General features: G+C 37.2%; 1 protein-coding gene across 3 annotated transcripts in view; it reads right to left on the reverse strand.

Moving 5' to 3' along the window:
* LRMDA (leucine rich melanocyte differentiation associated) overlaps positions 1–18,651 on the reverse strand; it is a 601,978-nt gene that overhangs the window by 562,084 nt on the left and 21,243 nt on the right. The window contains exons 3-5 of one of the 3 annotated variants that reach the window (XR_009114772.1): positions 17,596–17,731; positions 13,104–16,613; positions 6,589–11,674 (exon numbers count right to left, since the gene is read on the reverse strand). The exons of 1 other annotated variant lie outside the window; for it this stretch is intronic. The gene's annotated coding sequence lies outside the window, so the exon portion shown is untranslated. Of the gene's footprint in view, positions 1–6,588; positions 11,675–13,103; positions 17,732–18,651 lie in introns of those variants that run through there. One more of the 3 variants, XR_009114771.1, reaches the window with a different exon arrangement.

Genomic DNA, 18,651 nt, shown 5'->3' on the forward strand with positions numbered 1-18,651 from the left:
CTTGTACAAACTACATCCACTGAAAGCCTAAACAGAAAAAGGAGGCGAAATAAAGAAAATCTAGTTGGAATAAAATAAGGAAAGTGTGATTTCCACAGAAGTTCCGTAAAACACTATTTTACTGGCAATATAGTTAGCCTTTGGCAAAGTGCCATACACCTAGAGAAACACAGGCCCTATAAAAAGCCTGTGACATGGTGCAAAAGAGGAGTTTTAACACACCCTAAAACACACAGATGGCAATGACAAAGATATTTACATTTTGAAAGAATGCTCTTGTAGTTTTGTAAAAACTGCAATCAATTTCATCACTGAAGGAGAAAGCTTGAGAAGATGAAGTTAAATTAATTTGGTTTCTTTTCTAGCTGGTTTAGAATTTTTAATTGGTTTGTTGCTTTTCAGAGATGCATGAATTGAGTACAGATGAAGTGACTGCTAGTTTAAAAACGTCTCAAGATCTTGAGGCATAACAGGTACTACTGCCTCCCCGGGCAGCGTGTTTCACTGCTCTGCCACCCTCAATGTAAAGTTCGTACCAACGCTGAGGTGGAACTTCTTGTGTTTTAGTTTACAGCCACTGCTCCTTGTCCTGATTGTGGGAACCACTGAAAAGAGTCTGGCAGCATTCCCCCAACACCCACTTTGAGATGCTTGTACGGATTGATGAGATTCCCTCTCAGTCTTCCCTTTTTCAGACTAAACACGCCCAGCTCCAGCAGTCTCTCCTCATCAGAGAGATGCTCCAGTCCCATGTTTTGGGCCTCCACCAGACCCTCTCCAGAAACTCCTTCTCTTCTTTGTACTGAGGAGCCCAGACCTGGACACAGTACTCCAGATGTGGCCTCACCAGGGCCGAGAATACATATATTTGTGTATATGCACTTGTAGCAGCTATTGAACAACAAGCTGCAGCGTGCTGCCCAGCACAGCAACAAAGCAATTCTGGCCTAAATACAACTTAGGTGTCAGAAACAGAAAGCTGTCATTGTCTTTACATGTCCAATAATCTGTCAAGATACTTACTCCTTTTTTCATCTCCTCCTAAATCCTGTCCCCAAAAAGCCTGGTAATCAAGTATCAAGGCCATTATCCTGGTTTGAAGATACTCAAAGGTCCCAATCATTATGACTTCACTGGAGGTTAACTCTTGCTTTGTGCAAACCTAGAACACAGCTTTCAGTTTAGTTTTCTCCAAAAAGAGTCTATTCTGCATGTGCTTAAACCAGTTGTGGAACAATTCAGTGATCAGCAAGCAGGGACTCCTGGGGGATGTGCTTTCAAATTTCATTGCTGCCAAATAAAACCACTAACATAGATGCAGTCTCAGTTATGTCTAATCTACCCAAGGGAAAATGAACAGCAGTAGTTCCAGCAGAACACAGGAAGGCATCAGATATCCTGCTGAAAATCACATGGTGAAAGTTTACCATTACACCCTACAAGCAGTGTTTACCAAGTCAAACCAGATCCCACAGCTCCTAGTCCTGGAGAATCCCAAGCCTTCCCTTCCAGGGGATACCCTTTCACATTCTCCATTTCTCTCACCCAACTGTTTATTGCTGCGCAGCTACAGCACCCTGCCTCCAGGGTACACAGTGTTTGGGAAGCAACAAGATACACTGGGTTGTGTCCTCCAACCACGTTGGGGCAGGTGGGCTAAAAACCAGTAATCACATCACTACTTCAGAGTATGAAAAGAAAGATGATTTTTTTTCCCCACCTATTCCTGGAAAAATATTCTTCCTTAACTTAGGAAATAAGAATTAATAATTAAATTTCTTGTAAGTGTACAATTTTAATGGTATTTGTAGGACTAATAATTCTCCTACTCATCAATGTAAACCACTGTGAACTTCAGAGATGCTATGAAAAATCCAGTGGTATTAGTTTCTGGAGGAAAATTTTAATCATCTCCTCCAAGCAGTTTAAGATACTGCTATACAGTTGGCACTGAAGCCATACCCTGAATTAGAAACTTATAATTTAAGAAAACTGCATAAACTGCTGTTGTAACAATTGCTTTCATAAATGATCACCCAAACTGCTGTTACTACTTTATACTAAAACCCCAAATATAATTAAAATTTCAGAATGAAAACCATACCTTCACAACAAGGTATATCTACACGTCTCTCTTATTCACTGTACTAGATAAAGAAAAATACTGCCAAAACAGCAGAATTTTATACTTCTATACCAACAACAAAAGTAAGTATTTTGAAATCAATGAGTGTACAGGATCAAACTGAAATCCAGCCACAAAGCCCTTACGCATTTTTTCAGTGGCTGCCAGGACACTGCAGGTGCATTCGCTGTGTAATTCTGATCTGCAAAGAGATCCACATTCCAAGCTTCTCAAAGCTGCTTTTCTGAAGCAAGTGTTCTTCAATCAACTAAAATGCAGTATTTTAGGGCCTGCAGCTCTCTTACCTGGTGTTAATTGTTGCTAAACAATAAAGAGAATGGAGCAGTTTGGAATTGAAGTCAAAAGTGTCTCAGGACTGCCTCTATTTCCTAAAGCTTCACTGAGAGGAACCCCTTTCTTGTTCCCAAATACTAAATGATCATGAACACTTAGTCACAGAGCTAAAAATTAAATAATTAATAAATAATACATAAATTAAAAAAAAAAAAAAAAAAAAAAAAAAAAAACCACGTTTTCAACTCAGTCTTCTTTTTACCATTTTCAACCAGTATCTGAATGCTACTATGACCTGTCTGAATTTAAAGCTTTCTGAGGTTGTATAACATAACCTGTAACCATACAGGTGTTCAAAGACACTAATGGTAGGTGCCAAAACATTCCATTATCAGCTGCCCAAATTTGATTAATTTGTTCTCAGACCTCAGAACAATCATTGCTAGATATAAAAAAGCTCCTGCCAAATTAAGGATGTCGCAATTCCAAATGACAAAGAGGAAAACTATTTTACTTGTCCTCAGTCTTTAAAACAGCTTCACTTGAGGTGAGGGGGGAAGAACAACCAGAGACTAAAGGGAGAGAAATTTTTTGCTGAATTTTTGAAAGATAACGCATCCATTTTATTTCGGAAGCTAAAATATTTCAGTGCACAATTTCTCAAATTAGTGTCAAAAAAGAAAAAAATCAAACAGAAAAGAAAACTTGCAATTAGTCAGAACCAGACCCTGTGAGCAACACCTCACTATTAACATCTGAGACTCCATGCAGCTGGACTTTCTTGATCCCACAGCCTGTATCACACCCACACCACACACACATTCCCCCCTTCCCTTAGGAATGTATACTCACACTGGATTTCCTCTTGCCAAAGACACCTGCATCCTTCTTCTGTTAAAGTTTAACAAAACAAAGCCACCTTTTACTGGTTCCACCGAGGAAATGCCAAGTTCTAAAGTTACAGAGACCTCTAGAATGTGACAGCTCTCACAGCAAAAAAATATTCCCTAAAAGTAGGTGCCTCCTGATAGGGAAGGGAGGAACAGTTTAACCAGAAGAAACATCTCTGTGCAACCTTGGTTGCCTACACAATGAAATTAAGAAAAGCTGGGGCTCTGGAATAAGAACTTTGCAAGACATTTCATTCAAGCTAGCACACATCAGTAGACTTTTGTTCAAAAAAACCAAGTACTATAAAGAGATGATGCATATTTCCTTGTTTTCCATGCCAGAAATATGGTATCAAATTTAAAAAACTAAACATTATTTCACACAGGCCACAAAAAGCAGTGGTCTTTTTATAAGTAGAAAGTCTCTAGACATCCTTTATATTCTTTCCCTAAGCCCTGCTCAATAAATGTTGCAACCTTGAGGCTTTTAAATGTAGCAGTGATGATATCATCATTTTAAAGGCACTTTAACGAAACATTAGGAGAAACAATTCCTTCTCTCAAAATCAAAATAACAGTAACCAAGTTGATTAAAAGTGGCTTATACTAAAAATATTCACAATATCTGCATTTACAGGCTTCTTTATGTAAGAGCAGCAAGCAACATACAGAATTCTGAAATAACAAAAAAGCCTCTTGAACTAATGTGGCACAATAAACATTTCATTTAAGCTCCAAGAGATACATGCCAGAAAAGCACAATTTTTACATTACAGCAAGTAAGAATAAATACTAAATAATAAATATTTGGAAGAATATAGTATTTCCAGCTATTGTACTTAAAAGCTCAAAAATGTTTTCAATTCCATGCATAGAGCTGCTCTGAAAGCCACAATGAATATATTGCCTTTGTTTGTTTACATTATGCACAAATAAATATTGGGATGACAGTTAAAGACACATCCTTGAAGTAGTCTACCCAATAAATTTGGAAAGAGAAAGAAGAGGAGGAGGAATAAAAAAATCCAGCTGTATAAGATTTTCTTTGTTGCTTGCTTGTTAAGGAATCCTTCTGGCACAACTGAGGGGATTATGAATTCACATGTGAATTTATCCCCTATTAAACTTTTAGTGAAAGGGTCAGTTAGCAGGAATGATAAAGCTCAAGCACACCAGTCACATGCTGGCAGAGCATCTGTGACTGGCTCTACTCAGGCATGTCCCTGGTTTATAGCTTTAACATCGAGAGGAAGCTACGGGGGCGGGCAGAAAACTGTCCACTTGGGAAAAGACTGGAAATAGTGCAAAGCACAGTTCTCAGGAGACAAAGGCAGTGTGACTTCATGACTTCAGGTCCCACTTTTTCACCTTTTTTTTTTTTTTTTAAAGAGAGCACCAAGGAGGACAGAGCAGGTTAACATCTCCCATCTCACTGGCAAGGGTTCTCATCATCTCTTAGCACTTACATAGCACTTTGGCCACTCAAATCTTCCTATTTTCCACTCCAACTCCTTTCACTGGGTTACCTTAGCTTCCAAGCAGCATTCCTAGTCCCACACATATCACTGCTGTACAGGTGGCAGTTAAAAATATACAGCAACTGTGCCAATGCTGAAGCCTGGTCAAAATTTACATTTACACATCACCTCAATATCATAAATTTTCTTTTTAAAATTTATACTTCTATTGTTATTATGCAATGTCACAGAGAGGACAATCCTGTTTGTACCTTCCTGTGATTGTGTTATTCCTACAAAAGATTTGGTTCAAGCTTTCGGGGTGAAGAAACAGGAAAAGTACAAAGGCCAGCAACACACAGCAGCAACAGTCACGATGCAAGACTTACCTTTATTATAACTAGAGGTTCTGTGGAGCCAGCCTGCGCAGTCTCACCAGCCACCACATCCACTGTCCAGGTGCCTTGTCACCTAACTTTTCTTCAAAACTCTTGGGGATTGAGCATCCTCTAGAGTCAAATGAATCTGACCTACCCCTAATACTGCCCAGCAGCAACCCACAGACAGTGTTAGAGCACACACCTTGGTCCCTAAGGTGTCCCAGGGCCCCTGTGCCAGGCCTGCAGGCTGGCTGAGCTCAGCACAGGGAGGGATGTGCCTGCTGCTGCAGCTCTATCCCCAGGACCATGTTGGGAAACATCTGCTCCCTTCCCTAGTGTGAGACTCAAAGAACACAGCAGCACACTCCTCACTCGCCTGCACCTGCAGGATCTAAGGGGTGCAGTGTTTCTTGTTGAGACTTCCCGAAATCTTGTTGTTTTAGGAGTCAGTGGTAATAAGGCAGGCATGTTACTTGGCAATCCATTTTAAAAGTCCTGTTAGTGAATTCTTTTGCATTAAGTGATGGCACAGTTGAGACAGCCATGACACACAGAGTATCACTACACAATATCAGAAGGTTTCAACCCATAGAGTAACACCATACCTCATCAGAAGGCTTCAGGCATCGGCCCATACAGAGTAGCACCATGTCACCTCAGAAGGCTGCAAGCAACTGCCCTAATGCTTGAGCCCAGGCTTTTATCCCCTCCTGTTGATGCACTGCACCTGTGTGCCCTCTGTTCCCTGTGGTGGTTGCTCAGTGCCCCCTCGTTAGCTCCAATGGGATTCACCTGCTGCTCACAGCTGTGCCCATTGGGGATGAGGCTCAGCCCAGCCCCACCCCAATTAACACAAACTGCGCACCTACAAAGTGACACAAATAAAAATAACAAAATCCTGACCTTCAGAAAATTTTTACCAGGCTTGGAAGGAAGCCTATTGTAAAACAGCCCTCTAGATAGGTTGTATAGAAAAGTGAAGAGATCCAAAAATTCTGATATAATACTTCATTTACCCATAATGTGAAACTACTTTTCACAGTTATTCACAAAAGCTACATAGTGAAAAACACATCTTGAAATTGCTTTGAGGTAAAAGAGAACTAGTTTGGATTAAACATGCTTTCTGCTCACTTCCCACTCCAAGTAACCCAATTGCCTACAGTTATACACTTGATTTTTCTGCCCATTGTGGTTTGATCAAAAATATCCCTCAAAAAGGGACTTCTTTATGCTACTTGGTCAGTTTCAGCCTGCAGCACAATTTACATTGCATCTATTTCTATTTCCTGCAAGGGTGAATAGCCCAGGACTTCTGCCAAATATTTGTCTATGCAAGTTTAGACTTCACTTTTGTACCATTATTAGCTATCATTCAAATTGCTTCCACCATTAATGGAAAGAAAAAATAAACTTAGTTACAACAAATGGGGTATTAATTCATTTATTCAACTTTTTTCATATTAAACACAAAGAGTTTTTCTCGTGTTTGACAGAACAGGCTTACTTACATTTTTCTCAACTCTTGTTTTTAATCTTTTTCAAATGGTTGTTTTTGCTGTGCTGTTGATGCATATGCAATTCCATGTGATGCAATTGCATTGCATGGCTTAATATGTGAAATCAACCAAAGATCAGAACATTTAGCACCTGCAAAATAATCTTCAATTTTTAGCCAGAAAATAAACTAAGTAAATGACAGCCAAGTGCCATGCTAATAAACTATCACCAGAGGACTGAAAAATGTGAAAACAACTTTTAAAAATAAGTGGTTATTTAGCATAGTTTTAGGTTCTGGAAGATGGGACACTTTAATAATATTTTAAAGGACAGTGTGCAGTCTGTAAGACAATGAAGTTTTGTACCAACTAATCATCAGATGACAATATTTTTATATCATAATGAGGATACAGCTAAAAAGTGCCTTCACCATTCTAGGCAGTGCTCAACTGCTGGGTTTTTTTCACCCACACAAGAAGAAAGTGAATAGCCAGTGAAATAATTTAAATATCTTCTTTTATAAAATATAAATAAATAAAGCAAGCTTTCTATTATACAGTTTGGAGAATTTTTGTTGTCAGAATTTGTCTTTTTTTTAATATTTAGAAAGAAGACTACAATGAAGAAAAGCAAGTGGGTTTGCCATCAAAAGCATTCATTGCTCTGACACACAAACACCTGTCAGTGGAAAAAGTCTTCAACTTCTTCACTTCTCTTTACCATGAAGAAATGCGTATGAAGCTTTCAGACTATTTTCTTCCAGTGTTTTGAAGTACCTTTCAGTTCACATGAAGGCTAACAATTGCAAAGAAGCAGAAGAGAAAGAAAAACTGGCAAAATGGAAAGACTGAGGAGCAGTGAAAGCCTCCCTGCTTATAGCTATTCTTTTGTTGAACACTCATATGAAACACCCAGTTTAAGTACAGCCGAAAGGATATAAAAAAAAAAAAAAAAAAAAAAAAAAAAAAAAAAAAAAACTCAGGAAAAATATTTCAATTGTTTAATTCCTAATGTAAATTTCTTCCCCTGCAAATATTTTCTTCTGAGCGAGATTTACACATTAACAACACAAATGATGAAATATTTAATGAGCAACAGAAATAGAACACTATTTATATAAAATTAAAATTTACATGCAGGGTTTTTTGCATTTATATAGCAATCCCTAATTACCTTACTTGGTGTGTAACTGCAAAATAACTACAGTACACGAAGTTGGTTTTATAGCTAATACTACTACTGAAACAAGAACCAACATTTTTATCAAGTGTATGAAAAATGTTACAGGTTATTTTGAAATCACTGTTGCACATGGCCACATAAATGGAATTAAGCTTACTAATTTTGTAAGAAAAAAAAAAACCCAAAATATGTCTTTCACTAATATAAATTAAAATCTTTACAAATATCACATTTACAAAAAAGAAGAAAACTCGCAGAAGCATCAAGCCAGCAATCTTGTCACAGCAAAGCCTACTTGCTGTGGATTAGTAAGCCCTCACTTAGATCTGATAAAGCAGCTCTTCCTCCAGCTCTCCTTGCTTAGCTGCCCCTATCAATCCAGGGATACCTTTTCTCTGAAACAATTACACTTGAGGAGTTTTGAACTTCTGGTGCAGACTAATCCATTTAACTACAGAAGCACCTTTCAAGCTTCCATTTGACACAAGTCCATCGTTCATCATTTGCGGGTGCATATGCTTTTTGCTGACAGAGCTCCATTACTAGAAAAAGCTCAGTAAGTAAAGCTGATTTGAAACAACTATATATTATAGATAGCCTGCATGAGACACGCTGATTTTGAGTCTAGAAAATCACCACATAAAAAAGGAAGGGGGAGGGGTGGCTGAAAAGAACTATTTAATTATTAATATACTTTCACTTCTTACCAACTGCTGCAATGTGATTTATTAGTGCTAATTTGCAATTTACTTGGGCATGGGAGGAGAAATTTAACTCTATATAGCAAAGTACATAACATGCTTTGGAATTCTTGGATCAGAAATGTTTTTGCCTTTGATTAATACTACACCAATGCTATCACAGATCACTACCAACTTTAGCATGTTCTAAGATCATCAAGCTGGAAATCAATATGCTGAACCATAAATTCTGCAGCACAAGCGAGAATATATTTCATTCTATTTTTTGACCAGTGACATAATTTAGGTAACATTAACAAGGCATTTCTGTAGTGTATTTGGCAATAGTAAATGATTTACCAACATGCATTAAGGATCAGCATTTGGTGTGGTTTAGTGTTTTAGCCCCTACTTTACAGATGCATGTATAGGGCAAGGAGAGGGTAAGTCATGTACTCAACATCCACATTTTCTTATTCATCACTCTGGCTAATAAACCTTACAGCTACTGGGGATGGGTATAAAGGTTTTGCAAGTTTGGCCGCGTTCACTCAACCATCAGATTTGATTTTTTTTTTTTGAAACACAGTCAACCATAAAAAAATAATAAAATAAAAAATACAAGGAGTATGATAATGAGAGCTGGTAGCAAAGTAAAGGGTCTATCAATAAAGTACAATTAGCCTTCCCAAAGCTCCTTTAAGGCTCCACAAAAAAAAAGCACTTCCATAAAACCAAGGAGGTACATGCTCAGCCTGAATGTCAAGTAATAGTTATATCCCTACTTTTCCAAGTGTCTTGCTTTAAAAAGGGATAGAGTCACCTCCCCTAAAATTCACAAATGTTGGGCCAATCTTTGGGGGAAAAAGTGAGACAGAAAAGAAAGACAAAAGAAGCAACTGAAATAATAACAGATTTTAGGCACTATCTTTATAGCCAGATGAGGCCTTTTCCCACAACCAATATTCTTCTCTCTTCACTGACTGGGAGGAAAAAAGAAGTTAAAAATGGGAACAGAGATGCAGTTCGTTGTATCCTTGAGCAGGAATTAACTTCCATGCTTCAGAGAATGGAACTTGTAAGGCTTACTCACACTACAAATTTTTGTACATAATCAAGGTTTTTTCTTTGCAGTTTGTAAGCATAGTACAAAGAGCAACATATGGAAGTAACAGTCAGGAAACACCATTGGGATAAAAACCAATATCTTAATACTCCATGATTTCTTAGACATTTGATTTGTTCCAACAGATTTGTTTGTGACACCAGTTACTTTAATAAATAGGAAGTATTCAATCTGGTTATGATGAGCTCCTTATGTAGACATTCTGAACACTTCTCCCAGAAGATTCCACAGGAAGCCAAGACTGGAACCTGGTGTCCTCTTTGCCCTCTTCAGCCTAGATGTTAAAGAAGCTACCTCAGACTGCTTCACATGTCACATAGGCAGCACAAACATGCCTGAGGCATCTCAGTTTGCAAAAAAACAGGGCCAATTTCTCTGATTTTACAGTATGCTTGATACCCCACAACAGCAAAGCTGGAACATTCTTGAATATCTTAAGCAAGTTCACATTTATGCACACAAAAGCAATCTCCAAATTCAGGACAAGAAATTTGTCTCATTAACTTCCTACTTCCCATATTGGAACTCCTGGTAACCATGCTCAATTTCAGACTATTAAGTTAAAAATAAAATTAGAGTCCTATTCCACACATTTTTTGCCTGTTATCACCTAAAGAAATGAAGAGACAAGGAAAGTGCAATGTGCATTTTACTGATGCACTTTTTAATAGCTAATGTGATAACCTAACTTAACTACAACAACCTAATTATCTTCAATTGTAAGGAAATACAATCCCCTTCTCCTCTATTTCCCCTACCAAACCACAAACACAATCTTTCTATTTAAAGAAAAAAGCTGGTATGCTGACACGTGGAAAATAGTGTTTACTGATTAACAGGTATCTCATTTAGAATGAATCAGATTTTTTAGTCTATTTTAATGAGAGGTAGAAAGCATATAAGCTGCAGATAGAAAAAAAAAATCAACAGGAGTGGACAGCAACAAAAAACCAAACAGAGCTCAGATGATCAGACTAAAACAGGGACAGACACTAACATTTCTGAGGCAATTAGAAGGGAAAACACCCCACCTTCAGCAGGGACAAAACCAGTGTTTTCCAAAGCCACAGTGATTGGCCAATTATCCCTTCTCCTCTGTTTGAGCATCAATTTCAGACTAGTACAGAAAAACTAGGTTAGCATGATCTGAGGAAGCTTAAGAGGAGTTTTAAATGCTCGCTTTTATAAATCTTTATTTTAGTGAAAATTACATGTGAGCAAGACAATAGCTGCTACCAAAGTTCATTCTATTTCCAAGGATACAGTAAATGTTTAAGAGTTTAACAGCTGTTTTGATCCTCAATATCATTTTAATATTTTTTTCATAGATCTAGAACACAAGCACTTAAAATCTGACCTTCAGTGTTCTCCTAATTATATATTCCATATTGGCTGGATATTAAGTTGTAAATTTGAATAATTATATTCGTTTCTAAAGAGTCTATGTTACTTAAATAGTTTATAAAATATCATGGTTCCATCAAGGGTCTATTTGTACTTATTGGGAAACATAACGAGGAAAAACAACACAGAAAGTCAACCCAGAGAAGTTTTAAAAGGTACCATAGCACTCAATAAAAGAAATACTGTTTCCTCACTACTGCATCTGTGGTCTTAGAACTTTGAATGAGCTACACATCCTATTGCAGCTGTTCAACTCTCTGCTACTCACATTCTCTTAAAACTAAACTCTTCAGCAAGCTACAGACTACATACATAACTATTTACCTTTAGAAGAATGTGTTTAACTGTAAAAAATATAAGAACTATACACTATTTCAGAAAATACACCTATTTCCAAAGTATAAGTTTTCAAAACTTTTTGTGTGCACATTTGATGTCATGTTTTATTAAGAAAACAATTCTCCTCAGTGAACAATCATTCAAGTTACACAAGAAATGTTTGCCTCACACACCTTTGCCAAAAGTGAACTCTGAAGTTCTAAAATGCAAAATATTGATCCTTTGTTAAAGCAAACAAGCTTTAGAACTCCAGGAGACAATCTAGAGATGATCTACCCTGTATTTCACCTCTTATACCTATTAAAATAGGAGAGTCAAGTACAACATGCTTGCATCTGACAAAGACTGGACCTAAATCTACAGCATGTTGATTTACACACCCATCAAAATCCTTCCTTAAACAAAGGTTCCTTCTTTTTCCATGCATTTTAGGTTAATTTAAAAAATGAAATTACAGGCCCCATTTTGCTACAAACTGAGAATGTGCACATTCTTTAGCAGATTACTCACAAGCATGGTCAGGAGTAATGCATATAAAATGGCTAATGGCAATGTTACTCATTTTTTATTTACTACACAAATAGAGTAGACTAAAAATGAACATAAGGTCCTGCAGGGCAAACTCTGTGTTCTGTAGATATAAAAACATTGCTCATTAAGAAAAAATATCAGATGCAGTGGCTACATTAGAGAACAGTTAAGTGTGTAAAGAATGGAAGCATACATCAAAATACAATGATTTTGTATTTTCTAGGAAAAATCAACAGTGATACTGATGTTATGAGTCTCCTATTTTTCATTTAGTAGGTCTCAACACTAAATTATTAACAGTGGACCACTCTACATCAGTCAAAAAGACTGAACATGAGACCTTTTGCCTGAGGTTAGACTCTGAGACACTCCAATCAGCACATTTAAACTCTTAAATATGATGTTGCCTTCAGTATTTTTTCTATCTAGCTTCAAGAGCAATTTATGAGCTTATGAGAGACAGATGCCCAGAGAGAAAAAATTGACCTGTCTTTTTCACAGGACGTGCAAACTTCAAGAACCTTGAACCTTTCTAATCCATCAACAAAATACTTGTCTTCAGTTGCCAGATGGATATTTGTAAAATAAAAGTAAAAGCCACACACAATATTGCGACTAGCAGCTCCACAAGGAGACAGAATTAAATCAGAATACCTATGTGAAGCAGAATACTCTATGTGCATAATACTGCATGTGCATATGCACACAAGCAACAGAGGGAGAACAAATGTAACAGAAACAGCACCAGCATTACAATAAAACCTCTCTAATGGAGAGTTTACCCAGTTTGTTACAAAAATAAAGTAGCACAGGTAATATAAGCAATTAAATATAATTTCGCAAAAAATTTTTTAAAAGAAATAATGTTTAGTTCAAAGAAGAGATCAGAGACTACAATGCAAAAGATTTTCGTCAGTCAACTTTTTGTAATGGCTACTTAAACACTAATTTAAACGCTTTTCTTGAGAATTACATTGTTCATTATGAAGATACAGAGTCTCTAGCTTAACTCTGTCAGAACAGCTAGAAATGTGGAACACAGAGTTAAAGCTTTACTTTCTAAATAGTAACAATTGCAAAATATATTTGCATATTTCAGAAGGTCACAGCCTACTTTTATTATAAACTGTACATATTGATAAATCCTAGCTCCAGTCAGAGGTCAGCAAAGCATGTTTGACTGGCTTCTACTTACTTTATCTGTCTCCAGGTATACCCAAGAACTGAATACTGGAGTGCATACACATCTACAAAGTAACAGTGATCCACCAGGCTTCAACATTTTTTACCTAGGAGAAAGCAATCCCGGAAGTAGAGATGGAATGTGCACTCTAAGCATCAGAGTTCTCTACCTGATGAAGAGGTTTTCAGGACTGAAGGGAAATTTATATGCTTAAAATACCACAACTGCAATAGAATTATCATACCTTTTATTCTTTAACACTAGACTGTTCACAAAATATCAAATGGTTTTTCAGGGAGTTGCTCTCTTTCCCTCTCACACAGTTCCCCTATAGCAGGTAACTCAAGACCATGCCTTCCCCAAATGCATACTTCATGCTGGCAAATCACAACGAGGAATACACCCTGACTGCTTGCAGTTAAAACACTTACTTAAGAAACAAAGTAAGTGGGGAAGACAAGATCACACTGAGTTACACCTTTGTAGTATAAACAGCAGAATCGTAAGTCCCAAAATACTCACAGAGGTGTAGCATCATAAATATATGCTTATGAAAAGACTGTGACAGTTTAGCATATGAAAATCATTATACCTTTTCTAGTTTAACACAAGATACAGTCACATCCAAAGATAATTTAAAAGCTTAAAATCTAAGCTTTGCCAGACTAGAAGGCTGAGCTGGTTCAGATGAACATTGTTTATTGATTGTTGCTATATAAGATTTTAGCCCTGTTTGAAAATTTTTTGGTCTAAGAGAAAGGTAGAAGATATTTCTTTAAACTGATGTGAGTTTCCCTCTGAATCAACAGCAATTTGGCAAGGAAGATGAGCTGGCACATCAGAACACTCCATTAATTCATGAAGACCAGTAGCTTCTCTGTAAAAATATGCAAGGCCCTAATGCACTTTGACAAATGACAAAGGTTATTAAAGGACAGCTTGTGGGAGTATAATTGCTTTGTGACTTGATCACTATTAACAGAAAGAACATTGGTAGAGAGTTAACAGCATGAAACATGAGTACAGGAACCCACCAAGATCTTGACTCAGCAAAGCACATGAGGACATTAACTCCACTCCTGTATTATAAAACAATTAAGAACATGGTTAAGTGCATGCTATATGACTGTCACTTAACTGGAGAAAAAACCAGCCATCTTTTCAGAGGCCATGACAGTCTACATCATAGTATACAGAGATATATACTATATAGACAATTAGTACTGCTATGCTATGTTTTCTATAGATAATGAAACAATCCTTACCAACTTTGCTGTAGTCTTTATAGATTATGTTGATTAACTTACAAGATGACTGAAAGTGTTCAAGGACTCCATCTCCAAAGCTCTGCCCAGAACATTTAGGGTCTCCTTTCACCACTCCAAAAAACCCAACATTTTCTGCATGCATTAGTTTCTCCACGTTTCTCAAAAATACTTACCAAAGCTGAGGTGTAAATCAATTTATATTACAGGAGTTTAATGGTTTCAAAATAGAAGAAGGAGGAACACAGGAGAGAAATCTGACAAGGTTAAAAGGAAACTGGGGAAAGGCTGGGGCCTAACACATTTTAAATAAAAATCAATCACAACGTTTCAGGAATTACAACGATGTAGCATAGCACTGCTCAAAGTGAGGGGAAATGAGGGACAGGACTCCAATTCACATGGCAGGACTTGCTTTGTACAGAAATAAGATACATTAACTCAGCTCCCTGCAAAGCACTGACTCAGGGCAAAGGTAGGGCAAGAGACTCAATGCATTGCACTGAACAAGCTCAGAATTGACCATGAGCCAGAAGCCCCTGCCTTCCTCAGGGGCAACATCTCCATATACCAGTGAGACTCCAGATTTTGCTTTTGTGGGGACAGCTGCACCTTCCTTCTTATGTTTTTGCAGTGGCAAAAATCTTCATACAAACTCACGAGAAGCATCTTGCCTGACACAAGACAGAACTACCAAGTTTCAAACTATTTTCTGAAAAGGCTGTGTGCCACTGCAAACCTTGCTCCTCCTCCACACAACAGCACTAGCTGGAAAGAAAAATGCACACATGGCATATAAGAGAAAAAATTGTTTAAATACTTACTTTATATCAAAGGTCCAACCTACACAACAGGGAACCAATATTCAAAAAACAAAGGATTGGTCATTTGGAACAGTCATCACAGTCAAACATTTGTACCATTGGTTTGAGGGTTTTTAGCACTGATGAGTTGTATAAGCAGCTATTTTTATGCTACTTTTCTTTTAGTAAAAAAGGATGCACTGGGTCCTCAGACACTAGGCAGAGTGCAGTTGGCTAAATATTATCCATTATGGAAGGATCAAGCAGCATTTATTAAGTGCCAATTTAGACAACACCCCAATTGGTTCTGTGTATTTTGTATTTCCTTGGAGTTAAGAATTCCAACAAATTGAAAGAACTTAATTAAACTGCTGTAAAAGTCCATATTTTACCTAACTTCAAATGAAAAGGTTTTACAAGGTTTACATCCCTCTCTCTGGAATAATTTGTATCCCCACAGCCAACAGATGGTCAGTGTCCCAGCTCCCTCAGTGTCTCAGCCAAGATACTGGTTTTTGGACTGAGAATTTGGCTCAAGTGACAGTCTAAGACTTACACTAAGTCATCACATCTTTCCAGCCACTCACACAATTAACCTCACCACCTTTTCAGCCTTACTGCCTAGAATTATCTGTAAAACTAGTGTAATCTACCTACCTAATCCAGCTGGGTTTCTTTTTAACAGATTAAATGTTGGAATATTGTCTGTATTTTATTCACCTGCTTTCTTCTCTGCTGCTGCAGATAACATCATCTCAACAAATACTGTGACTAGTCATATCCACAACACTTGATAGGCAAAGTTCAGTTAAACTACGTCAGATGTCCAGAAATGGAATACTGTTTGAAAACAACTTTTAAGTAGACCCAACCCAACTTAGTAGGTGCTGCTGCTACAGTTTGTCAGCAAAGGAAACTTACTACCTCTAAATGGAATTTGTAATGAAATGCTGTGGGAGTCAGAAAATCAGTATCAACACTGCTATAGCTGGGTATGGCCTCTAGTCTCACAGCAGAGATTATTCTTGCATTTGATCAACCCACATGAAGCAGCTATGCTTAAGGACTGAAAAAAATTCGGTTAACATTAAGATCCCTAAAGACAGACAAAGTAGAAAAGGAAAAGTAGGGGTGGGGCAGTGGTGATAGAAGCAAGAAAAGCCTGAACCAATACTCCTCCAAGAACTATTCACTGATTCTTTATTTCCACACCACAGAAAACTGTCTTTCACAGAACAGATTTGCTTGTGTAATACATGATGTCAGCATAAATCATATTTTCATCTTTTGTCAGTGCCAGCAGTATTCTTGGACTTCCTCTGAAGTAGGGCAGGAAGAAAAAAATTCAAAAACAATAATAATAAAAAAGAAGAGCCAAAACCATCTTCCAGCTTTGACAGAAAAGTCTTTTTGTTCCAAAGATATTTGTCTTCATGTAACCCAGCAGCACCCTCCTGCAGAAGTCATGCAATGAGAAAGCATCACAAAGGGTTATCAAAATGCAAAGTCAGTATCAATATCAACTTTCTACTCTTTCCAAACATGAACTTCCTTTACTATCTTATTTCCTCTTCAGTGAAGTAAATTAATACTTGTTCACATTTAGAACAAGAATTAAAGTCATCTATGCCAGGGCGTTCAGACCATTCAATAGAAGGACAGCACTGTGTCACACAAGTCATGAACTGAAAGTAGGACACATGTTACTAATACAGACAAGCATTCAATCTCCTCTACTTTTGTCCCTTTTTTTTTGGCTTTTATGAGATTGTATATTGCTTTTTGCTTCTTCTTAGTCAATTAATTATTTGTCCACTAAACAAAAATTTGGTTTTATTCTGATTACAATTCTCCACAATGATCTCTGATTATTACACAGCAATCGCTTTACAGGACTATGATTGTTGATGAAGCCTTCACAAGAAACAAGAAAACAGAAAAAAGCCCTTAACATAAGGATTAAGTTTAATACACTTTAAGAATTTTTTTCTGCTGGGGTTCATGAATTATAGTAAATACCATGCTATTTACCTTTCTCCTCTGCAGATATATAAAATATACCTCATTTGTATGCTTATATAAAATACCATTCCTGAGCCTCCTAGTTTAAAGTTCATGATCATAACACTCACTTTTGTAATTTGATTATATTTATTATTTTACTACATCTATCAGCTTCTACAAGGAGAGAAGAGCAACATGTTAATTTACCCTCCCTAGTTTTCAAGTATTACTCTTCTGACACAGCAAGCAGACAGCAGATGCAGCACCTAGAACTGACACACATTAAAGAACAACACATATTTGTGAAGAAGTTCCACCCTGATGTACACAAAGCAATAACTGTCCCAGTGACTTCAAGAAAAGGCAAAAGTACAGTTATGTGCTGTAGAAACATGGTTGGTAGGCACTACATTATTATGTGAAATAAAATACCTGGAAATAGAGGAAAGATTTTTGCAGTCACACAGAACTGAAGAATTTGTGGAAATAAAGTGGAAGCCAACACAACTGTCCATCTCTGGGTCATCCAAGATAGCAGTCAGGCAGCACAGGAATGATTTGAGAAGAACTGAGTACAGAGCAATCAGAAAGGTTAGTAAAGTAAAGCAGCACAGAAGCTCCCCATATTTGCAAACCAATACACTATCATGAAAACGTATCAAACCAAACAAGTGAAATACCCATCCTGCACAGCTCCAGTAAACCAGGACTCTGGTGGGAGCAGCAAAGCCTGTTAGAAATGATGACAGAGGACAGAACCTATACATCAGGAAATCTCAAACTATTAAAGAAATATATAACAGAGCAAAAACACTTCTGCAAGCTATTAAAATCTTAAGACTGTTGTTAGTTTATGATTGAAATTTATATGTTGAAATTTCTCAGGCCTGAGGTTTCATTTTTCAAACATCCAAGGAAAAATAAAAACAACATTAGGCTCACATTAAATGAATCCTCCACTAAGAAAAATATCTCTATGAAAGGAAAATAAATATAGATTACATATACAGGCTGGATGCAATAAAGTTACATAGGCATTTTTTATGACTTGTGATCAGTTATGAGCTTTAGGCTTAAACTGAACAAGCTTAAATCAGAATAGTAAACATTGCTCCTATTAAGTGGTAACTTTGATAACACCATGAAGCCACTAGGTAGATCCCATACAACTACTGAATGCATCCATGCATCTGTATCCATGCTTGGCTCAGAGAATTTTTAAGGAGTCAGACAATTCCTACACCAAAACCAAAACAAAATGCAAGGCAAACAAGCATAAGAGGAAACTACTCCTGAAACTTACCATCCAAGATACTTCTAAAAATTCTGAAGTGACAAATCATCAGTAAGGCTGTACATCTTTACACATTTCATCAGAAGGCTGACATTCAACTTTACTGAAATTCCACCCTCAAGATCTGTTTCCTCTTCCAGTAGGAATGTTTCCAATACCCAATACAAAAGCTTCTGCTCCTGTGTCTTGTATTT

This window comes from Melospiza georgiana, chromosome 8, assembly GCF_028018845.1.
Source record: "Melospiza georgiana isolate bMelGeo1 chromosome 8, bMelGeo1.pri, whole genome shotgun sequence".
NCBI classification, from domain to species: Eukaryota; Metazoa; Chordata; class Aves; order Passeriformes; family Passerellidae; genus Melospiza; species Melospiza georgiana.